At 43.1% G+C, this 25,537-nt stretch overlaps 1 protein-coding gene across 1 annotated transcript in view; it reads right to left on the bottom strand.

Moving 5' to 3' along the window:
- The window catches only part of LOC134530311 (protein tiptop), a 554,346-nt gene that overhangs the window by 288,577 nt on the left and 240,232 nt on the right, over positions 1–25,537 (bottom strand). The window lies entirely within an intron of this gene.

Below are 25,537 nucleotides of genomic sequence, written 5' to 3'. Positions count from 1 at the left end.
TGTATCCATACAAAATAGTGATAATTCAATAAAAATGATTCAATTTTATTCATAAAAGTATGCAATCATTTCATCAATGTTTTGTTATGACGTTGTCATAAACTATCGTCCGTAAACCGACTTTACAGACAACCAATTTTTTTAATAACTGCATTTGAGACTAAACATTCATGATAAATATATATGCATGTCACTAAACATTTTGCTCTACTCGTGCATTTGGATCCTTGTATAACAGGTATTGTATATGCCACGGATTCTTTTTTTTTTTTTGCACCAGACGTAACTTTAAAACTGTTATACTTTGTTCTGCCTAGGTGATTGGGTAACGGTTTGAATGGAAGTCGTGTCTGAGCCAACGTGGAGCCCATTTGGCAAAGAAGTAGTGAATCTCAGGCATCCCAGTCGAGCCGACGAGCAGATGTTACACTGTTAGAAATTACAGTTAAGTTTACGGACTTTCCAACGAAGAATTCACGTCTAAAAAAAAAAAGTTCTTTGTAGAAACAACGTCGTACCTCAACTTCAAAGTTCTGTTTTTTTCGATGAAAGGCTAATCAATCACACGCGCGGAAGATATACGTGTAGTTTTGCGTGAGTCTTAGCCAGTGTTTGAATGTTTTGCTTATATATTAAAATTATTCTTGTGGATTCATGTTTGAAGTACGTGAACTTAGCAGGCGTAAACTTACGAAGATAACTATAAATTTACGAAGATCCTTGGATAATGTGTAACCAGCATTATGGGGACAATTTTGACCAGTGTACTGGCCCTTGTATGTGCAGAACAGTGCAAGAGGACGTTGAATCAAATAATTGCTTGTCCAGTCCTCACAGTTACGTCACAGCGACACACCGCGGGCTCACCTGTTCCGTGCCGCTGTGCCCCGAACACCCGCTGATAGGCCGCAGAGGGAGGTCGACATTATCTGGCAGCAGGGCGTGTACTTACCTGAAAAAAAAAATAACAAACTTCCGTCAATTCACATGCGCTTACTTGTTTCACACTAGACATATGGTTCGGGAGAACGTAGAATGCATAGGTAAAACACTGGAGTCGCATTCTAGAGGCCACGGGTTTGAGTTCCGCTGGGGGTTTCCAATGGTTTCCCCAGAATTATTCCAGGTAAATGCTGAGATGGTTCCTTACTACCAGATTTTGCCTGTGTCTTGTCGACAGTGTCAATTCGACGTCAATCCCCAGAGTGTTGACTTAACCATACAACTTCTTATTTAACGCGGGCGACCACAACTACCACGATAATCACACCAGTTCACAAGTGTTGGCTTCAACAAGCAGCCAAAGCCAAGCCATGTGCCATGTCAAACAAAAAAAAATTAGCACTGAAGCTTTATCGCAAGTGGTATCAAAATATTTGGAATTGCAAGATGGTGAGGTCTAATCCCCCTTAAAACTAGAGCATTAGTCTGGGTCGCATACATAAATGTTAAGTAATTCAAGATTTTACACCTAAAAATTTTAGTCTACAGTAATACATTATTTTTAACTGCCAATGGAAGTTTTTAAGCTCTAAAGACCGTGTGGTTGATTTACAATCCACAAATTGGTAAATTTCCTACGCATATAACTTTTTTTCCAGGATTCAGAAGAGAAACTATATTTGTAAGGTCAATTTCCCATACAATTGCATTAAGTTCAAAAACTTTCACTACATGTTTAAGAACGTAACCAATGAAAATTTCAGATTACATAGTAGCGTAGTAATATAAACTAATATAAAATACTCGCCTCGGGCGAGCTGCGACTGGAACAGTGCCCCAATCAGCAGCCAGTTACGTCAAACGAGCGCAGCCAGACTGCTGCAAGAGGAACTAGCCGAGGAGGGGAGGGGGTAGGAGGAACAAGAGAAGAGAATGAACAAGAGCGAAACCATAATATGGTCCTCGGCGTGCGTGGCGTCGCCATGGCAACGGCAAGCAAACAGCTGAGAGCGCATGCAACACGCCGCCCAGCGCAGCGGCGCGGCGGTAGTACGAACTACAGCGCCTGGGCGATCCGTGTCGAAGCGCGAGTAAGGTCGCACTTCACTGCAGCAAAAATATGCTAAAAGAATTTAATGTAACACGGCGATAAAATAACTTCTAAAATTTTCACTTTCATTCAAACGTACGCCTAAGCTGAAGCAGATTCATCGCGGAAATATTTGGAGACGTGCCAATATTTATAATGTTTCTACTTCTGTTTACGTAAATTTAACGATTGGATAGTAATTAGTTGATCCGCCCATGCCTGTTGCAAAAAAAAAAAAACACTGCGTGACAACATATTTACAAATGTCCAATAGGCCTAAATGGTAAAACTAAGATATCGTTCCTAACTCAGGTCACGCGTGAAATTTGATTGACTAACCGCGGGCGTACTTTATTATTAGGGACCTGAAAAATTCGCGGGTTCAATGACCTCTAGCATGAACTCAATAGTTCTACGTACACTCATTCAAATGTCACCCACTCATTGGCTGCTGTCTTGTGAGACGTCCCAACGTAGCAGTCTGTGATTTGATGCTGCTTTAGTTGAGTTTTTCTCATTGGCCCAGAGTCATCCAGGTGAGTTGTGAGCCAATAGCAGAGGCAGCACTGAGGTATAACTATTTGAATTCTAGCCTATCGCGAAATGAATCCGCGAATTTTTCCGGTCTCTAGTTATTATTAATTTTTTTTCTCGCGTTGCATTGTATGTTGTAGAGAGCAGGCAAGATCCAGAACCCACTGGTACGACCAGCCACGAGCGACTTTTTTTATTTTTATTGTATTGGTTTGTTCGGTGAATCACTCACGGCTGAGACTTGGCAGCGGCGTCACGTCTGAGTGATTCAAATAAGCGAGCGCACACGACTATGCACACCACATGTGCGAAATCGGTTTACAATCGAAATACTTTTGTTAATTTATGCCAATGAAATTTCGCGATGCATCCGACATCTGTTAGTGGTGTTAGTAAAAAACTATATTAGCTACCAAATTATTATCCAACGATATCTGATCATCCGTTTGAGAACATAGTTTCTCAACATATAAATTAATTTAGGTTACATGATACTTTCAGTTTACCTTCTACACACGAAACATTTAATTTTTTTTAGTTATACATTAATTGCTAGCGACTTTTTATAAGTAGACTAATAGCATTAATTAATTTTCAAAACAGGAATTACACCTGAACATTGTAATATCTCGAAAATTTCTTGCCACTGTGTCATTGATAATTACAAACAGTTATCTAGTCCCACCAAAATTGCATCCTACTCTAGTCTCATTGGCTATTGAGCCAAGCGTATAGTAAAATTTATATTAATTTCCCTCTTACGCACACTAACTCTCTCCCACGCTCACGACCATCCTCTGCGCTGTTATGAATCAGCAGGTTCGAAACCCACGGCGGTATACTCAGAGAAGCCTAAGATGTAGTACATCAATTTCTGTCCCTGCCCGAACACGCCCGAATATTCACCTTCGGCCAACCTCGGGATTTGTTTTATTTTTGCGCAGGAAAAATTAATTCAAATATTAAAAGTGGTCGGTTAGGTTAGCTACATTAAAACACTTTAAAACACTATGGACGGTTAGTTAGGTTAGTATAACTACATTAAAATAAACAGAGAAATATAAATATATATATAAATAAACCCGAGGTTGGCCGAAGGTGAATATTCGGGCGTGTTCGGGCAGGGACAGAGCTTTATTTACATCTTAGGCTTCCCGTATACTCACGTGCACACGACCCACTGTCACTGTCGCCGTTATTTCACCTCAATCGCACCCCCAGCTTCACCGCGCGAGCCAATACAAGAAGCGGCTAGCGTCAGTCAGACGGGGGCGCAAGCAGCTTCAGGTACTCGTCCCCAAGCCGGCGACGGAACCAAGCACTGGTTCACTCGAAACACAAGACAAAAAAAAAAAACGAGTTGCGACCGCGACCATTTCGACGGGGAATGACCGCACTTTGAGCTCGCGCTCCCGCCGCGGGGCGCGCTGGGGGTGACGTCACGAGGGCATGGCGTCACAAAAGGCACACCAGTAACTCACCTGGTTCGCCCCCGAGGGATCAACAGTCCCGCGCCACCGCCACGCCCCCGAGCCATGTTCATTTTTTTTTGTTTTTGCCAAATCCATTTTATTTTCAATTCCGGGGCGGGCGCGGCAAATGAAGCTGAACGCAAAACTGAAACAACGAACCGTGTGCCGGCGAGCATAATAATTATAATCGTTTAAAACTCGTTTGCGCGGGGCCGCCGAAGCGGCGCGAAATGCAGTGAAGCCACCGTAACAATTATTACTTTTTTTTTTTTTTTTGCGAAAGCGCGCGCGCGCGAGGGGCCGAAAATTTGTTTTCACAGTTGACCAGGCAGTAAAATGACGAGTAATTGGAGACAGTGCGCCTGACGCAGGGAAGCGAAAAAGGGGAAAGGCAGCAGGAGGGGGGGGGGGGGGAAGTGGAGGGATCAAATAAAAAAAAATAAAAAATAAAAAATTATCCGGGCGATGAACTCATTACCGATGGCTTTTAATTAACCTGCGGACTATTTCACGGGCCTCCATAAGCAATTGATCACTTCGCGATGATAATTATTATAATGATAAACGTGGCGTGGTAAGGTCGTCTGTAGTCGACCCCGTGGGGGTGACCCTGGCAAGCAATGGGGGGAGGGGGGGCGGGGGAATTATTTGTGTGCGTGACTTCGATTTCGCAACGTTCGGCCGCCAGAGATCAGCTCTCTCTGGCCACTTTGTGTTGGGCCGCGTGCGCGGGGCTGATGCGATTTTTGATCGCTCGACTATGAAATTGCATCCCGCGGAAAATTTAATCGCGGGCGCGTTGCAATTGGCTGCACCTGTAATCCGTGCACGCGCAGTTGCCTCGTCCACTATTAACGCCGGGGCGACTCGGTGGGGGTTGTTATTTTTTTTTTCTTCCTCTCTCTCCTAGGCGACCCCTCTACCTTTGTGGTTCGGTCGCCCTGTCATTTGGTATCTCGCGATATTTCATGCTGCACATGAGCTGAAATTAATTAGTTCGCGATAATCAGTGCGCATTATTATTCTGATTATCATTGTTTGTTTCGACTACGAATTTGCGTACCGTTGTACATTTTATAAAACGCCGATTGCGAGGTTTTCAAAAACAATTCGCAATGTAATTTGTAACGTGTTTTATTATTTTTACACGGCCATTGGTAATCACTGCACTTATTTTCAGTTACATCGCTGAATTCGAGTTCAACACCGTACTGAGGGTTACGGCACAACCTAATTACTTGCGTTTTGTAGAATTAGTTTCACAAACGTGAACACATCTACATTCAATGAGGTACCGAACTTGAACAAAAGAATGATCTAAAGATCCGTAACCGACGAAGTGCACGAAGAATACAAAACTCTTGCCTGCACAGTAAATAAAGTATTTGTGTCTAAGTCGGTCCAGGTTGAAAATTAAAGTTAGCAAAGAGTAAGAAGATGATAAAGGTAATTCGTTTATCCCTACTAATATTATAAACTGAGAGGTCGTAAAGCGCCTAAGTCGCCCGTTGAAAAATGATGAATATAACAAACACTTTAATTTAATACACACGAAAATTTTGTTAAAATTTAATTTATTTTATTAATGAGGAAATGAAAATTATTTCTGATATTTCTGTGCTATATTCTAATAATTTTAGCAGCAAGAAATTAAGTTATATATATATATATATATAAATTCAAAAGGGCGTTACTACAAAAAAGCAAATTTGCCAAAAAACATTTGGGCGTACAAACATTTATAAATAAAATCAAAAATCACAACGGTTTTTTTAATAAAAATATAAAATACAAATAATTAAATATATTTAAAAAATATAATAAAAATAATTAAATATATTTAAAAAATAAAAAAACAAAACTTTTAGAAAGGGCTTAAGTACAAAATGCAAACTATCAAAAGATTCGCAGTGACGCAAAATTAGATTTCCGAAAAAAGGAAACATTTTCACCGTTTTTCGTTTAGAGCTAAACTTGTTGAGATAGGAAGCCTTTTTAGTAATTATAAGCATAGTTATTCGTAAGGCGCCTAAGGCACCCATTAAAAATTATGAATATAATAAATATTTTAATTTAATAACTAAGGCGTGTTCCTCTTATGCAGCTATAGTCTATTTCAAAAGTTACTCTATTGTTACACTTCCATTTTATATTTTGTATACATCTCTATGGAGTAGACTAATATTTGCGATTCGTGATACGCTTGTCTCCAAGGTATACATATCTCTTTGGCGTTACAGTGTCAGTGATGAGCGTAACTATATATAGGATTAGTATAAACACGTGTATAAAATTAATTAATTCAGTACAATAATCGTGATAAATTATAATTAATAATAAAAATAAATCTATATTCTGAATGTTTATTCTAATTTATTGTGCATTAAAAGTCCAGTTTCTGCTACATCATTTAAGTCCACATCTGTTCCTCCTCATGCGTTACTACAAAAAAGCCACTGCCTCTTCCTTGTGGGTACGCCATTCCATGCTTCATGGATTTTAAGCTCCAAATAAAAAATATTAAAAAACTAACTTGCAAAAATTAATATAAATAAACAAAGGACTGGAGTGATATTATAAATACGGTTGGTAAATTTAAAATTAAATCAAATTAATTTTGATTAAATATACAGTATTAAATATTAATATAAATCCGTGTATAAAATTAATTATAAAATTATTAAATAATCGAGATGAATTTTCATTATTAATGAAAATAAATTTCACACAGAATTTAAATAATATAATAATTTTTAATTTTTAATAATGCAAATAAATAATACCTACTTACGGGAACATAACTTCACTTATATAAATACACTTGAAAAAATTTATAAACACAATGTCTAGCACTATTCACAGTAAATAATTTTTTTTTTAATTTTATGGACCAGTAGGCTATTCAATATCATGCACTAAAAGAGTTATAGGTATGATTTAAAAGCACATATATAATTTTCTAATTGTATGTAGCCTTTTGTCATCTTCTTAATTACCTATTCGTTAACATACTCTTTCACTTGAATTGCAACTCTTGATCGTGACAAAGCCCCATACAGTGGGTCGTTTGAAGATATATTTTATAAAATATGTATTTCGTATTTCATTGCATATAAAGGTGATACCAAAGGAAAAGGAATGACTATTCATCTACCTTATGACATTAATCATTCAAACATAAAACGACATAAGGTAAGATAATGGGCATACATATGGAAAGATAATGATTATGTATATGGGAAGATAATGGTAAAACACAATCATTCACACACAGCATCATACTTAAGATACTTAACTCACCGATGATGTGCAGTAAAATGGATTATCCAACACCAAGATGTAGTCAAAATATTATATTTGCGCCAAGGACTCGGCACCAATGCTAGGAGGTACAGGTTAGCAAAGAGCAATGAAAACTGCATAGCCTACAGCGTTACGCGATCATTAAGTCAGTGATAAGCGTAACTATATTTAGAATACGAAAGTGTGTTTGTCTGTTTGTCCTTCTTTCACGCAGAAACTGATCAAACAGATCGACATGATTTTGACGTGACGTCTAATAAATCTATGAACGCCGGCTGCACGCACGAAAGTGTCCCGTTACGCACATTGTTCCGTTACGTTGTGTCCCGTTACGCTCATTTTACGCTAACGCCGCATCTATCTCTATTCCACTCGACTGTTTATAAAGTGAAGTGAAAAGTTAATGTGGTTTTCATTGCTTATTACAACAACAATTTCGGCAATAAAGGTTAATTATTCTTGCATTTTAAAAATCTGATTACTAGTATCATTTAAAGTATTTATTCAATTTTTATTAATAAATTAAAAATGATTCAATTTTATTCATAAAGTATGCAATAATTTTATCAATGTTTTGTTATGACGTTGTCACGTTAAACTATCGTCCGTAAACCGACTTTACAGACAACCAATTTTTTTGCATATTTATTGTCTATGGGCCGGAGAGTGACATAGACTACATATAATTATGAAATCCCATTCCTAAGATAATGAAAAATGAGCAAATTCAGCTTTATAATAGAAAACCATAGCAGGCAGGTCAGAGACATACAAAAAGGAAGTATGTGTAATTCCTCTATGTCTGCCACACGGTCATCTTGTAAGGTCTGGCGACTTCCTATCCTTCTCCTTGGCGAGACCAATCCGCTCAGTGAAGCTCGCGGCTGCAAGCGAACTTAAGGCGCTAATAACAGTTTAGCGTATAACTTCGTCAGTAGATGGCGTTGCCTTGAATTTGTAACGCGCTATCGTTCGGTGCGTCCGTCACGTCTCGCCTAGGCTTTGCCTGCCTTACCACAAAATGAAGCTGAGTATTGACGTACCGGTTTTGCTGATTCTTAGCCTTGATGCACCGAGATTATGAAATCAATTGGGGCCTTAAAATCAAAATTTTGCAAGTGTACATCCTACAGACTTGAAACTCGGTAGTGGTGTTCCCTATATTACGATGTGTTTAGCCCGGAAACGCCGGGTACATCAGCTCGTATTCTGTCATGCATGCCTCGTAAACGGCGAGAAGCTGAAGATATATTTACCCCGAGTCTGATGCCCTAATAATAATAATATTTTCATGTTGTTAAAGGAAAAGGGTTGTTATAATGAATCTGTTGCATCAGTTCCACATAACATCGTTGATAAGTACTAAACTTCTCAAAAATACTTTTTTTTAGTTTAGATTTACGCATGTCTAGATGATATTTACTAATGCCTACGAAAGGTCGTTTGGGTTAGGTCATCAATATTTCAAATGCTCCAAAATCATTAAAAAGTATGACTTCTCCTAAAAGGTTTATTATTATTATTATTATTATTATTATTATTCCGGCTGTAACTCGCAGGAGCGAGAGGCGTACTTTAGATTTATTAGGGACTGATTGGGAGTCAATGAATCTTAGACTTTCCGTAAACGGTTGACGAAGGGAAAGAAACGTAAGAAGGTTCATATTTAGTAAAGCAGTGAATTTGTTTAACGTTCTGATGAGAGAATTGAACATAACTCAATTATAGCTTCCGTATTCGTTAATAATGTAGATAGTGACTGGTTGTGCATAACACGGTGACATTTACAGTGGATGAGACATCTTGGGCGAGAATTCACTCGTTTCTAATGTTGTCGTTGTTACGTATACGTAACTAACCCGGAGTCGCGATGGCCACGCGACCCAACACAACTCCGCGTCGAAGGGGCAAACGAAAAAAAAAAAAAAAATGGCTCGCGAAGTTACGCCGCTATTTCGAGGGAAAGTCCCTCGCGCCGAGCCGTGGAGCCTGGCGGTCGGCCAAGAGAAACTCGCCTCGACACCATAGACCAACGACGATGCGGACTGCTTCTTGTCTACTGCGCATGGCACCCACATTGGCGCACATTCGCCCGTAGAACTTCCACAACTTACTGACGTTAAACAGTGCAATGCGCGTTTTGTTTACGAAAAACGGTATTCTTTCAGAGGACCCACACGTTTGTCAAAATTATTGCATGTTAAGCTTTAATTAATTTGTAAATACAATTGTCGAGATATAGCCTATATATCTTCGGACATACCAAGTGTCACAAGTTTTCATAACCTCAACAATGTGCTAACTGCGTCCACGATGACATTTTTTTTTTATTTTCGAAGTTCTGTTGGAAAAAAAACGCGGTCAATGTTGGGGGTCACAATATTGATTTTCTGAGGTACGCGGAAAAGTGCCGGCATGGAAAAGGTACATCTCCCCCTGGGCTCCTTGTAACAGGTGGGGAAACAGCAGCACGAAAAAGTATCACTTGACCCAGAAGTTACCTGTGTTTACTTCAAAAACCACATATAGAACTATTGGCGGTGACTATATGAGGTTGCAACTGAGAAATTGACTCACCAGATCACGCACGTGAAGAAACATTTTTTTTCCTTCCAAAAAAACGCATTATATGCATTACTGTAAGCTCATAACTATTGAGTATAAGATACAATAGTAGAATCCTCCTGGTAGACTTCCACGCTGACAGTCCCCCCCCCCCCCCGGCACAAAACTAATCTGTGCTCGACCCCAGCGCCGCGCGCGGGGCACTGCTGCACTTCTGCACTACATCGAACCCGGAGCAGGTCAGGAGAACACGCCTAGTCAGCTCAGTGGTACACTCGCGTAGGAGTAGAATGGAGGCTCAGAGGACATCATAGACCGACGCATTCGGAGAAATATAAGAGGAAACTGCCATTTCGGGTCCTTCCAAATGTGAGCCCGAAGTTTCTGACGAAACCCTAAAAGAGATTTTAAAAAACTTATTACTAACTCAAAGTTATGAAATTAACTAGTAATTGTTTGCAAGACTTACAAGTAAAAAAAAAAGGTATATTTTTTTTTTAAGAATGCAGGCTATAAAGTCTTGAAACATTTCAAGGAAGTAGATAGTTTATAAAACAATTCAGTTATTTTACAAAATAATTAAAGTTTAAACTACTAAAGAACAAATATGAAATCAAAAACAAGGCTTGTGATGTTTAAATTAAAGTATACTTGTACCAGTCTTCCACCAATCTGAAATTTTTCTCTCCCCCCCCCCCCCCTTCCACCCGCAGGGTTCATGTCGTTTTGTGACCTCAATTAATTTAGTGATACGCAGAAAGGGGTAGCCCTGAGGTTCATATACTTCTCCTCTGACCTGTCAACCATCGACATATATACCTCCCCCCCCCTCCTCTTACAATCCGTCCAATATTTTCAGAGAGATGGAGGGAAGGGTTAGGAGGGATAAAAAAAAATAAAAGTAATTTGCCAGCGTTTCAGTCCATCTGATCCCGCCGGTGACACGTTCGTCACTGGCGCCGCCTCTCAACAAAAGTCGAACTCGAAACAGAATCGATACGTGCGCGTCAGGCGATAGCGTCGACGCGGTGACGGACAACCAGGCCGGTTTTGCGACGTCTCCTCGAAGATGGAGCGGGACCAAGTTTTGTTCCTTCACCCCTTCCCTACTCAACATCCCCCCCCCCCTACACCAGCAAACCATCATCTCTTAAACATCCCCTTTTGCAACACGCGCTAATCACCCCCTCCGAGCCCTGACAAGCTGTCACAAACAGTCGCAGGCGGCAAAGCGGCGTCAAACACAGAGCCGCCGGCTCCCTTCCGCTCGCTGCAGCCCTTCCAGGACGATTCCCGCCCTTCGCGGCGCGGTGCCGAGCGAGCTACAAGCCTCGTCGGCGGATCCACCTCGCGGGCTCCGTCATCTCGCAGTCACGCGATGAAAACCGCCCGGGTTGTCCGTCACCGTCGACAATATCGCCTAACGCGCACGTATCGATACTGTTTCGAGTTTCGACTCCTGTTGAGCGGCGCCCAGTGACGAACGTGTCACCGGCGGGATCAAATGGACTGAAACGCTGGCAAATTAAATTTATTTAATTTTTTATCACGTGATTTTCATATTACACTTCTTTGAACGCTTATTGCAGTTGGGAAGAATCATTTAAAACTATATCCAAGACAGAGTAAAACTTCTAAGACAAATTATACTCTGCTTAGTAGAACTTCAAAAGATTACATATATCAACAACACACACTGACTGAATACGAACAAATTTATATGTCAGTAGAATAGCTTTACTGTAGATTTGTTTGCGTTTTTTTTTAAGTAATGTTAACATTACAATTGTAGACATTTTATTTAAACTTTTGAGTTGCTTGGTAACTTAAATGATTTAAATTTTGCATTGTTTAATTTTGTCCCAAATTTGCTTTCTCTAGTTAACTATTATTTAGGTTTATGTGTAACTATTATATTAATGTTGTCCCAGAGTAAACCTTTCTAGTTAAAATATCTCAACACTGCTGACACAAATTAACAAGGCCACTTAAATACATTCTAGCTTGAAATAAAATAAATAATTTACATCCAGTATTGATGTTCCTTAGTTAAGATATTTTCTCTGTACAGGACTGATTATTCCTAGTTGAAATTAGGACGCTATTGCCATTAAGAATTGTAAAACTTTTATGTAATTACTACACATTATCTGGTTAATGTGTAATATTTCCAAGGGATATGTTCAGTGCCCCTACCTGTTGCATTATTTGCCGAGTTAGTAAAACCAGAAATTACATAATTTTTGATATAATTAACGATACTGCTTTATGATCTATTTAAAGTATAAATTTCCATTGTGGTGATATTAATTAACTATGTGTTGGCACTCATATTATACATAAATGATATGTCTTCTTTGAATCAAGTTAAATTAAGATAAACATAACCTATTGAAAACTACTTATATAATATAATCTTACATATCACTTTTTTGCATCCCGAATTTGGGCTATTTGTTTACCATTGTTCTGGCATTATTAAAAAATAATCGCACGCAATTTTTTTGTTCCTTCTAAATTTTGTCACTAGATGTTGGCGGAGTGTTATCAGATAACTACAAAACGTCATTCAAGAATCTATAATTGTGATTATTGACGTGACTACCTGCAGCTCGCCAATAACGTTTAGGAAATACTTTGTAACATAATTTGAGAGGAATGAACTGACAAACAATAACCTTTGACTAGTGATAATCGCAAGCAAATAAAATAACCAATGTGTAGAGACCTGTAAAATTCGCGGATTCATTTTGCGATAGGATAGTCCAAATACTTTTGACATTATTTTGCTTCAGTGATTAGGCCACAGTTTATCTGAAGGACTCTGGGCCAATGAAAAATCTTTAACAGAAGAATTAGCGAATCACGATCATTCCAGTCAACAGGTGTTACATTTCGGTAACCAATCAGCAGATGTAATTTGCACGAGTGCATAGAGGATCATGGAGTCTATCCTTTAGGGATTTGAAATCGCGAATTTTTACAGGTCTCTACCAATGTGGCGTGTGCGACAGAGCGTTACGTAAAATGGCGTACAGTTGTCGCCAGGAATTACTGGTAAAAGTGGATTCCCTCACATTCCAACACACAGCGTGTCTGCAACCCGGCGCAAATACACATCATTATGGCCCACTGTTGCGAGGGGGGGGGGGTGGTGGTTGTTGTTGAATTTGTAAATGGGGGGGGGGGGGAGAAGAGGTGAAGACGAGTGGCGAGGAGGGATTGGGCAGATGGGCCGGTAAGAGGTGGTGGACGGCGAGAGAAGTAAAAGAAAGCGGTGGGGAAGGGGGGAGCGGAGCGATCATTTCGAAGGTTTGCGGTGAGAAATGCGGTCCATTTCCCGCGGATGGAGACAGATGCGGCCTCATCCCGCATTCAGCATGAGGGATCGCCGTCATGAGGTGGACACAGCTCGGGAGAGGCTCGCCTGCGTCTTGCCCGCAGATCGATGGAGTACCTCCCCTTTTCCTTCTTTTTCGCACCCTTCCTCGCCTTACCACCTCCCCTCGGCCCGAGTCTGGAGTGTTAGTCCACCCGCGGTCAGTTCATAGTCGCCCTTCTTCGCCCGCGCGACCCCCTTCTCGTGCTGCGTTCCGTCTGCAAGACTTTACTCTGTAACCAGAAGAATGGCAGGTCTCGACAAAATTTCCGCAACAACGGGGGAAAAAAAATATTGATACCTAATTTAAAAAAAATATTTTACGAATTCGCCATGAGAATTTAACATTTACAGTAAATGTTTTATTTATGCAACCTATTCCATTCTCTTCAAGGATTTAATTCTTTAATATGTTGGAAATGGGACTTTAAAAAAGTAAAATATCCAAAATTATATTGCTAGTGGCGAATGATAAAGATCGGTCTCTGCCAGATACTGGATTTGTAACGGCTCAGCGCAAGAAGCTATAGCCTGCGACACCCGTGCATCCCATTTCCCAAACTTTACTTGCATAGCATCGCGTACTGTTGGTTTACGAACCCTGAAAACCACGCGAAGTCGTTCGTGACCACTGTTGAGATCGACAGCGGAGGAAAGGACACGTGGAAACTTAACTTGAGAGCTGTCGGATTCGAGACAAGTCAATTTATATGCAGACTTGTACGACCTTCGCGAATACTCGTGACTTATGGACCTATCCATCTGCACGTCTGAGGATTGCAAAGGGTGGATTTCACGGCCACGCGCGGTGCACGTCAGCGCGGGAATCCAAGCGACACATCCACTCGCGTACACCGAGAGAACGCGGCCATCCTTGGTTGCCAGAAACAGCTTCGTGCGCGTTTGTACGATGGTTCCTCGAACAATGGAGAGTAACGTTTGGTTCAGGGCCGGATTTACCGCCTGTGGGCCCCTAGGCTGAGTCTGAGGCGCCGGCTCTCTCTAAGGGGAAGTGGGATCCACCTTCCAGTGAAACAGTGGGTGCCTCTTGCCTGGGTCTGGGTGGGTAGTTTATTTCAATTGACCTATAAAACTCATATTTTTTATCAATTTTCTATTTTGAAAAAAATAATTGTTTATTATTAAACTAGACAATTTAACCAAACAGTATTTAGAGGTTAAGGAATTAAGTGACAACAAGAAACAATAAAAATAATCGAAAAAATTTATGCAGAAGAGTTTAGTTCGGCGCAATTACTCCACACAAAACAACTGGACATTATGTCGACGCGTATTATAAGAATATAAAAAGATCCACATCGCAGTATAATATATTTTTTTTTTTTTTTTTTCGTGTCGTGTGGTGCGGGCCCATAGGCTACAGCCTGGATAGCCTGCGCGTAAATACGGCCCTGGTTTGGCTTGCCTCGGAACGACCTCGACGTGGAGAGTCCAAGTCGACTCCGCGCGACGAGCGAGGGTCTTCGCTGTGGGGCGGAGCGAAACTGTGGACCTCGGTCTGTCCGCGGCAGTCGGGCTGGACAGTCGCGCGGGTTGCGTCATCGCCGGCCGCGGCAAGACAGCACACTGCGCGCACCCCGTCTTTCTCGCGGGACTTAAACAATGCGCGCGGCCCGACCGTGATCGATGGCCGGCGCGGGGATCCATCTCACCTGTCACGGACACCACTTCGGCCCTGGACATCCCCTCTCCTCCTCTATCCCTCCCTCCCGAGGGGAGCCTCTGTCTTACCCCGTTTGTGCCATTGTCCGCCGAGACACTGGCGGTCCACAATGCCGCCGCTACTACCCGGCCTGGCAACATCGCGCGCGCACGTGGGTGACTCACCGCGTCGTCTCCTCCCCTCGGACACCCAACCAACGTCAGTTTCTTTTTTTATTATTATTTCTACTAATCACAGAAATTGTTTTGATTTGTAAAAGTTATTTATAATGTTTTTTTTTCTGCACGAGAAATACTGCATAAGTTAACTTCTGGCACAGCGTTTTCACAAAAAAAAGTTTTTCAGGAGGTTTTAAGCAGTTACCGATAAATATTAAGTCCCTGCGAACATTTTGCAGAATAAATAACTATATTTTTTTAGATAACTTCAAGGGTGGGTTTTTTTTTTTCATTAGCAGTTTGGAATTTTTTTCAAGATCCTGTAAAAAGGATGAATTTATTTTCAATGAATTACATGTGTAATACTGTCAAAAATATGCACTAATTGTTTCCTAATGTCTTGCCTTTTTTTCAGCCTGGTATAAGGCTATACACTGCTGCTGTCCGTCACTGTTATACTGCACAGCGAAGCAAGGGATTTCTAATATTAACACCAGTCCATTCCGAGACTGCGTCCATGCATGTTCGGCTCCTTTTTGCTCAGGTTTTTTCTCTCTCTTTATCTACAACCAACATGTCAAGGATTTGAACTTTAAATATCCATCTAAAAGTATGTTATTCTCGGTTTACAAGTCAATAAACTAATTTTATTATATTTATGACTTAACTTACATATCTGAAACGTTATCTGAACCTATTATTTGTCTCGGTAGATATAGTTATCATAATACATGCACAGTCAAATCATCTACTACGTTTAGATGCTTTTAAAAGTCTAGTATTCGTTGTGCTATCTACAAATTTGTTTTAAAAAGTTAAGAAATATTCAGTTGGTTGAAATATAAATGTTACTTGTTTATCAAGGCAAGTAGAATAAGATTTTGAAACTACAAAAAAAGAAATGAAAAAAAAAAAAACCTTCATAATTTTTGCCTAGCACAGAATTAAACACGAGCTGATCAGACAGCAACTTGTGTGACCTTGTCTAATCTAGTGGAAAATTTTGAACTGAGCGCAAGCTACTTCTAAATCTACAGGGATTTCACGGAATGATCAAACAGGATTATAGCCTAGCGAGGCGAGGCGCGGCTCGGCCGGGAGAAGGCAGGGAACTAACTTCCAGGACAAAGAACGGGTCCGTGGCGAATGCCAGTTCGCAATGGTGCTCCGCTTCGCAAGTAAACCCCTGGGCCGCAACCCTTCATCGCGCAGCATCCGCATTCACACCGCCCCTCCCTCCCCCATCTCTCTCCAGTCGTTATCAGAGCAGCCCGACGACTGTGAGTCACTCCCCCCCCCCCCCCCCCGGCCTAACACGGGCTGATACAGTCTGATTGAAACCCGCCCCCTGTGATTGATAGATGCCATTACCAGTGACGTTTTAAAGACTTGCTACCCACTCTCCCCCTACCCCTTCCTTTCCCGTCCACGCTTTTAATGCGTGGATCTGCAGAAATTTATCGATGATTCTTTTATGGCTCGAGAGAGCTTCGTCAACCCGGCCAGCCCAAGGGGTGGGGAAAAAAAAAAGACTTGGCCGACTATTATTCAATAGGACGTTTGTCTTTTAAATGGACCCTTTTTTTTCCTAAAGAAGGTTTCTAGCTGGTGAAAAGAGAGACAGAGCGAGAGATTGAACTGCTCGAGGTTTGTGGGGGCGAAGCTGCGCGTAGGGGTGTGGATTAATACTGCGACTGGGGGCGAGGGGTGGGGGCGAGGGGGCCGTTGTGGGCGTGCGAGCGAGAAGGGCGGCAGCAAACACGTTACCCCGGGGGGAGGGGGGAGGCCCTAGAGAGGGAAGAAAACGGTTAGGAATAATAATAAAAAAGAGGGCAGGAAAAGAAAAGGGGTAAAATTCTCCCTACATTAGGCCGGTAATAAATCTCGGAGTGAGAAAGAGAGGGTAAGGTTTCGGCCGTGCCCCTTCGAACCCCCCCCCCCCCCCCCCCCACCACGCTCTTAAACCCAGGCGACCCCTCGTGTACTGTGTGTTGGTCTCGTTGCTGTATGCAAATCCCGCTCCCCCAAACCCTCTTGCCATGCCGCCGTCTCACCCCCTGGTGATATATGGCGCACCAAGTGTCAGGACGGTGATGCATTGGTAGTTCTGGGACACATTTCAGACCAGACCCCAACTACGTGACGGTCTAAGAGTGGCCCACCCCCTACCCCCCCTTTTTTCTCCACCCCTCGTTTGCTCTCCTACCACCACCACCACCACCACCACCACCACCACCACCACCAACTCTACCACCAACCTCGGAGCGCGAAAACCTGCAGGCAGTCGCGGAAAACCTACAAAAGACCTAGACGTCACAAGACCAGTCACTCGCCCGGCCGGCCGAGTGCCGCGGACAGAAGGACGCTGACTCACATACGTCTCGCCGCAACGTGCACTGTCGCCCTCGGTTCCAGCTTCACTGGCGTGAGAGTCTCATTTACCCGTGTCTCACATAGGTGACTGGCCGGGTTCCCTGCGTATCGATTTGCGCGTGGCCGTGAAATTCACCCTTGCAATCCTCAGACGTGCCGGTGGATAGGTCCAGAAGTCGCGAGTATTCGCGAAGGGGATATTCCGCGCACAGTAGACTACAAGTCTGCATGATGTGACTTGTCTCGAATTCGACAGCTCTCCAATTGCCACGTGTCCTTTCCTCCGTTTTCGTTAAATAAACACATCACTTTGCTTGCAGTTATTGCTACAAATGATTGCACCTCACGTCTTATTTTCAGTCAGATGTCACGACATCTATAGTTCTCAGAAAGTTTTTATTACGAAAGGTGTTATGAGCATACATCATTGTTTCGACCAAAAAATCATGTAACGTGACATATTTTTATTATTATTTTACGTATAGATGTGACAGTTAAAAAGGAGATTTAAAATATAACGCACATCTACCGTACTTGAGACGCTGGATTAAGCTTTAATCGCGGTGAGCGACGAGGAGATTAAGCCAAGCTCGCGTCGTGATGAAGCACTATCGTCGACGTTCAGAGAGACCTACCCATATATAATTCGACGTGAGCGCAAAGTTACAAACCCCACTTTACACGGAGTGTTGACTCCCTGCGCCGTCCTGGTGGGTCGACGGCAGTTGCGCACCAGCCGTCGCGTGTGATCCACGCCGCGTGACGCGCTGACGGACTGGAGGTCGCGCGGAATTCGCGCCAACCACCCCGCCGCTGTTATTTCGCTAATTTGGAATATCCAATTTGCGGTCCTGAGGATGAGGGATGCGCACGTCTCCGGGCGGGGGGAGTTCAGCGGGGGAAGGGGGGGAAGGTGAGGAGGAGCGCGAGGAAGAAAACCCCTCGGCCGCCGCCAAGGAACGGCGTCACGCCGGCGTCAGCCACAGCCGCCGACGCAATTACCCGCGTCCCTTTGTCGGCGGGGCAAAGGCTCCGCGGCGTGCGGGGGTTGGAGCAGGAAGGCGGCGGCACCCCTCCCAGCTCGAGGGCGAGTGTGGCAGGGGTGGGTAGTGGGGTATATTCCCTGCGAGGCACGCGCGTCGTCGTGGGCGGCCCCGGGACGAGTAGCCCCCGCGCCTCGTCCGCGGAGTTAAGACGTTTCAGCGGCGAGGCAAGCGGAGAAACCCGGGCAAGTCGTGCAAGTGATATCCTCCCCCTCCTTTCTTCCTCCAGACCCCGCGGGCCCTCCAGGGAGTGATATCGCGGTTTCACCAAACATCCCCCGCAACGGAAACAATCTGCTGGATCATGGACAGCAACGGCATTCTTCTGAGTTAATTAGAACGGCTGAAAGAAATTAATGTCTGGCAGCGCATCAGCATCCACACAAGAACTGAAAAGTAACAAAATAAAAATTTTACAATTTATTTTGAAGAAAGGTTCACTCGAGTAATTTAATAAACCCATTTCCTCTTCACCTTTGATATGAAATAGCTGTGCAAGACAGAACAAGGCAAATACCACGTAAACTTCCTGCATAAGTAAATACTCTTTTTTTTCACGTAGGCACCATATACTCAGTGTTAAAGGATACCAACGGCAAGACAGGCATATAATATCGGCACTGTTCTGACTACCGCTATATCTACAATTCGAGATCATATGTGGTAGGCCTACCTAATAAACAATACTAGAAAATTAATCCAACCAGGCTTTATTTCTCCTATAGGAATTACCTCGATAAGAATTAAAGAAAGTAGAGAAAAAACTTACTAAAAGTAGAACAATTACTAAATATAGTAACGTATCATAGTAATGTATCTTCAATATACTTTACGGCGGACAGCTGTGATTCGCCTGCCTTCTGGCATTGCCCAAATTTGTCCTGAAATTGATAAGACACTGTACAAGGTCGCGATTAATATGTTTGATCAGATGGCTATATTAAAACTTTGTTGAACGTGTTTTATGGACACGCATTTGGTAAATTAACTGGCTGTAGCGGTTGCCCAATAAATTTGTAAGGTGCAATCATTAGACATAGATGGGAAAAACTGTTTAGTACAAAAACGTAATAAGCTTACTAAATTTAATCCTAAAAAATTTAAACATGTATTCATTACTTATTATTCTATGGTCATAATGCATTAGAAACGAATGTAAAACGAATATTTCTCTGGTTATTTCTTGTCAGCATCCCAAGGCATTTTAACTTTACTTTCACTATCTGTGAACGGGATAAGGGATATGGGATATAGTATATGCGAGGGTGTTTATATGCAAAAGCACAAAAGATTCAAATAAAGCATTTATCGATAAAGTGCACTTAATTATAAGCTTTCATTAAACATATGCAATAATCCTGTGTTGTGGATTTGGCGCCCTAACTGACTACTTCGCAATGCCATGCATCACTATTCATCAGCTGCAAACACAAAGAATTTGGGAATCAACAATATGCATTAAAAGATCTAGAACTCTCACACAACAGAAACAAACACATAACTGTGGGGCTTAAAATCTATGCTGGGCATTTATTTGCTCCCGTACGTGCGTTAGTACAAATTATGTCTTACGATTCTGTTAGGTACCATTGACAATTAAAATATTAATGGCAAGCACGGTATAACTCGTCATGTAAATGTCTGACTATTTACAACTCTGCTAAAAAAGTCGCGCAGAAACCTTCTCAAAAAAATTATTATTTAAATTATTGACGACTGTTTTTATTATTTAACTCAAATTTTTTGGGAAACACCGCCGAGTATGCGTCACTGCCATTGTTGCTACTCGCCTCATGGTCTCACGGCAGCTCTTGGCCAAGGAGCGAAGAACTCTCACTCTCTCACTCTCTCACTCTCTCACTCTCTCACTCTCTCACCCTCTCTCTCTCTCTCTCTCTCTCTCTCTCTCGCCATTCGTCGCTCGTCTCTGCAAAAACTTGGGTTTATATACTCCTCCAGGGGCAACGGTCATTATGAACCAGAATATTCATTATTCCGCTCGCCCAAAACTGTGCAGAATGCATAAGCACCGGGCGGTTTGTAACAGTCAAATGAAAGAGCACCTTCTTATTTGGACTCGCTCAAGCTTCGCGGGTCGCCTAGCCCACAGGCGAGCTGAGTCGCCCTCCCACGGGGAAGTGCAGCGGGTAGCGTCCTTCCAGGGACACATCTCGTTCATCGTGGTGGAAATGTGTAACGGGTTGGAGGAGATCATCCGTTACAATGTATCAAACATAAAAAAAACAACTGAACACCGAAAACTAAAAATATATTTTAGAAACATTTTTGATATTTGCTTTCCATATATTAGGTGCTGGTAGTTACTATTTCTTACTTTCAGTAGTTATTTTCTAAAAATACGCAACATAACAAACACCACCCGGGTACAACATGAAACAAACTGGCGATGGCAACTGGCGTGCTCAGATTCTGCACTCGTCACTGTACACGACATGCTCAAGTTTTCTTCTCGGGGGTGTACTACACGCTCCGCGTACCCAGGCGAGACGGCCGAGTCTGACGGCCGACGAGCCAAGCGTGACAGGTGACGCGACAAGCCGTGACACGCTGACATCTGTGACGTGACAGGGGAAACTGGAGAGAGCGAGGGAGCGAGGGAGCGAGGGAGCGAGGGAGCGAGGGAGCGAGGGGAGGACAAGCCCCTTCATTAGCCAAGCGGCGCCCTATAGCCCGTCGTGAGCAAAGCAGTTGAGGCGTCGGGCAAGGCACGTCCTAGTAATCCTTTGCTAAACCGCAGCAGACTGAGGTCTGTCTTTTACAATCGAATCCCATGTCTTAGTAGTTTTCTTCTGAGAAGCTAAACACGGGTAACATTTTGACGAGACAGTAAAGTGTGGTTTATTCTGATAATAATAAAAGTTTCCACGTCAAAAAAAAAACTAGTAAAATTTATTTTATGTAATCAATGTTTCGAAGTCATTGTCTGAAAATATAACGAGGGAATTTATTTCACACGGTACCGTAAACGGAAACTTTACAAGTATAGTTTTTAAAAAAAATTACAATGGGTTCGGAACCATCGGTTGCCTTCTCGGTTCTGGTAGATTGAGTAATACGAGTCTTGAATGATGACCTTTTAATCTTCCAACTATTTCCTGTAAATGTTTCCAATTTTACAATCACGAAGGGTATTGTTGTTCTGAGCGCACGTGGAAGGTGATTGGGGGAGGGGAGAGAGAGAGAGGTTGTGGTAAGGAAACCGTGAAAGAGGGTACAATCGCGGCCTCCCATCACATCACTGCACCACGCACCATCATGCATCAGACACGGCAAAGTGTGGAGATCTTCGCAGAGCCCCTGGACACGTGCAGGCATCCTTGAGGTCAGGCGAAAAGTGCTCAAGGTCATCCGGTCCGCCGAAGAGACCGCCAATTACACGATTGCGCCATGGTTTATTGGCCGGTCGGCGGCTCGGATACCGCTCTAGGTTACGTATTGGAATACTTATATGCATCATCATGGCAGCATCCGAGATACCCAGTCTAGCACACTCAATTTCTTGATATCATACGCCGACTGACAGATGACTGCATGGGAAGATAGGTCATTTGAGCTGTACCTTAAAAACTGTTTTCTTTTCTTTTATATCAGTTGATGTTACGAGGAATACCTATGTCACAATTTCTGGGGGGGAAAAATTGATGCACCTTTTTAAAACTCATCCTGGCTTATAAAGTAGTAAAAATATTTTCTTAATTTTTGATGTTGTTAGCTTAACAATCAAGAATCCTTGCCTCAGGTAATGTTTAAATAAATAAGTCATTAAAATATTAAACTGCATCTAATGGCTCCAAACTTTCAAATTAGCTAGAATTAACCAGCTGAGTCTGTTACATGGCGGCGTATGAAAATGGTAATGTATTAACATAATAGTATGAACGCTATAGGAGATGCTTAATAACAAAATGCATACCTGTCAAAAATTGCAAAATTATTCTAAGCACAGCGTACCACTTTATTTATTAAATTCACGCTAAATACATTAAAACTAATAAGAGAAAAAAAATATTGCATACACATTAGTTTATCTAAGCTGACAAGAGATTAAAGGTAGGACACTTCCACGAAGTTATGCTGTCCATACAAGTAAATACCTTCTCTAACACACAACACACGCACAAAGACATACTGAAGAGCGAAAAAAAATGAATACTGGTGGTTGAATGAATAGGAATACTTTAAAACTACTTCTTGGATTCTGGGTTGAGACCGCGTCATTGTAAACATAATAATATAAAATAAACTCTAGGCAGACTTTCTGGAAGCTACTGGGGGTTTGAAGTGTCGTGTCACCTTGGGCCGACCCGAAACCCGAAAAGTCCAGAAAGGCGGCGTTTATTCGCGCCACTCCGAGCGGTGGCCTCGGGAAACCCGCGGAATTCTGAGGGCACTTAAAAGTGTCGTTGACAATGGTCCAAGGTGGAACGCTGCGAGGGGAGCGCGAGGGGGGAGGGGTTTAGCGAGGACCCTTGTAATCCGGCCAGGCACGCGTAGCATGCCTTACGTCAGCGGATGGCGCCTGACGTCAGTGGCCGTGCGGGGCCGCCAGCCAGCCTCGAACCTGGTGCGCGTCGCGGTCCTGTCTCAGTTCGTAACAATACATTTAAATTCTTTGATTTCTACTGTACATTCAACCAGTTTTCCCTTCCGCCGAAGTTAATTAACATTACTGTGAGTTTAACTACTTGTGTCCGTGCTTTGAAAGCGCGAACTTGAAAAGATTTCATACTGTATTTTTAAGACACTAACCTTTTGAAAATCACACTTTTAGTGGGAGAAGTACCGGTCGTTATAGTTACATGTAGGCAAACACGTGTTTTTTTTTAATTTTATTATCTTAGATATGTTGACGTAAACTTTGGACAAACTACAAAAAGGGCCTGGTATGGATAAATGACATAGAAATCCCGCTCATTTGGTTCGACAGGTAAACCACTTGCTTATCACAAGGTGATAAACGCACCTCAGGTGCAGCACTACCAGAGGACCGGCCTTGGCGGCTAGTCTAGAAGGAGGGAGGGGGGAGGAAGCCCCGGGGCCGCGGGCCGCCGACCCCCGGATAATGAGAGGCCGCGCTGACGGTAATGCCAACCTGTCCGGCCTCTCGACGACCGCTCGCACCGGCCGAGGCGTTCGACAGCGCTAATTGCGACTCGTAATGTTTATATTAATATAATTACGAGTGCCTTAACCCGCGTGAGTAATGGCTGTTTGTTCTCCGGGCCAGCTGACGGCGCCGTGGCTCGCGCGGGGGAGTGCCCGTCGGCCCGGGGGGGGGGGGGGTGAGGGGGGGGAGGAGGAATTCGCTTTGCATATACCATTTTACGTCAAATAAATCACCACTTAATAACACGCTTTTGTAACTCAACCCCTACCCTCACCCCTCCTCTTCCACTCCCTCCACCCAGGGGCTTTTTTTTTTTGTTTTTTTGTTTGTCGCTCCAGCCTCTCCCAACCCCCCTCCCGCAGGTCATTTTCATTACGGCGACTCGTGTTCACACCAGTTATTTACTTATTTCCTCTAGGGCTTTGGCGTTCCTTTATCCTCTCGTCCGCCTGCCACCTTCCCTCCCCCCCTCTCTCTCTCTCTCTCTATCTCTCCCGCTGCGTGCGTGCGCCCGCACACTTTCGGCAAGTTTCGCACGCAAAACACATATGTTGTAGCGCGCGTGGAAAACGAGCAAGAAGCGTGTGAAGGGGGGGGGAGGGGGTTGATTGATATCCCGCCCATAAACAACGAAGGATATCTCTGTCGCGCTCCGCAGTGCTGCCAATCCCCCCAACCCCCACCCCTTCCACCAACTTTCCTCTCTTCGCCCCGGGGAATCTGTGGGCGTAGCCAACCGTCCAGACCAGCGAAATCAAGGGAGCGGGTAGATAAGGGGGGTGAGCGGGGATAGGCTCGTAACAAGGTTTTGGAGAGGAGGAAGGGGGGTAAAAAAAAGTCACAACGCGACACAGTCCGACGCTCGACACTCGGCTCGTCCGGTGATTGATCGGCACGTGACGTCATCGCGGCCGTCAATCCCCGCGCCACAAATTATGATTTAAAGTTGCCCCGCTTTCATCCACCGCCGCCTCCCCCCCTTCCCTTTCATCCTGTTCGGAGCGCGACCAGCACTCGTAAACAAGTGCCCGCGGATGGGGATGGAGGACCGGACGAGAGGACACGGGAGAACTAATGCGGACCAAATTACGTTTTATGACTGCTTCTTTCGCACTCTACCGCTCTTTCCTCTTCACGCCCCTCTATCTACACCTCTTCCTCACTCCCCCTGTTCACTCCGCCGGTACACGCACTCGTCACTCTCGCGATTTATAGCTGTCCAGTTTTAATGTCATTTTCGAGAGTTGTTCTTTTTTTTTTTTAACGCCGCCGGCCCCTCCCGTCGCACCCTCTGTAGTGGTTGGAGCACTCTGCAACAAACACTCCCGTCTCCGGAACAGGACTCCATCGTCAGCTGGGGGCAGAGCTGGGTCCAGGCAGGGTCAGAGGGTGCTCCCGCCAGATCGCGACATGTCCGGCCACAACCAACCAGATGTCCGGGACAATGGATCACTGTTTTGCAAGAACTTAACACTCATGGCACATCATGGAAGCAGATTTTAAACTAAGTTTAACCACTTGAAGGCGGCTAAAATTCTCTTTTAAATACGTATAGTTTTTGCTCTAAGATAATTTTAATCTGCAGATCTGCTGAATAATAGTGCAGCTATTAAATTTTTTACCGATATGCACTTTTTGAAGTTGTAATCTAAGACGTAATATACTACATATCTTTTAAAATTGTAGTGTATTACTCAATTTAACATTTAAAACGAAACCAACAAAATTAAAATAACTCCTTTTAAATAAAAAAAAACGTAGGGCTATTGATAAAGAAAAGAAAAACTGAGAACAATTTTTTTTTAACGACATTCAGTTTTGAAAACTTTTGTCACAATAAAGCTGCGTACACGACTTGCACAATGT

The sequence above is a fragment of the Bacillus rossius genome, chromosome 3 (genome assembly GCF_032445375.1).
Source record: "Bacillus rossius redtenbacheri isolate Brsri chromosome 3, Brsri_v3, whole genome shotgun sequence".
Taxonomy (NCBI): Eukaryota; Metazoa; Arthropoda; class Insecta; order Phasmatodea; family Bacillidae; genus Bacillus; species Bacillus rossius.
This window is presented reverse-complemented; position numbering and strand designations above follow the sequence as displayed.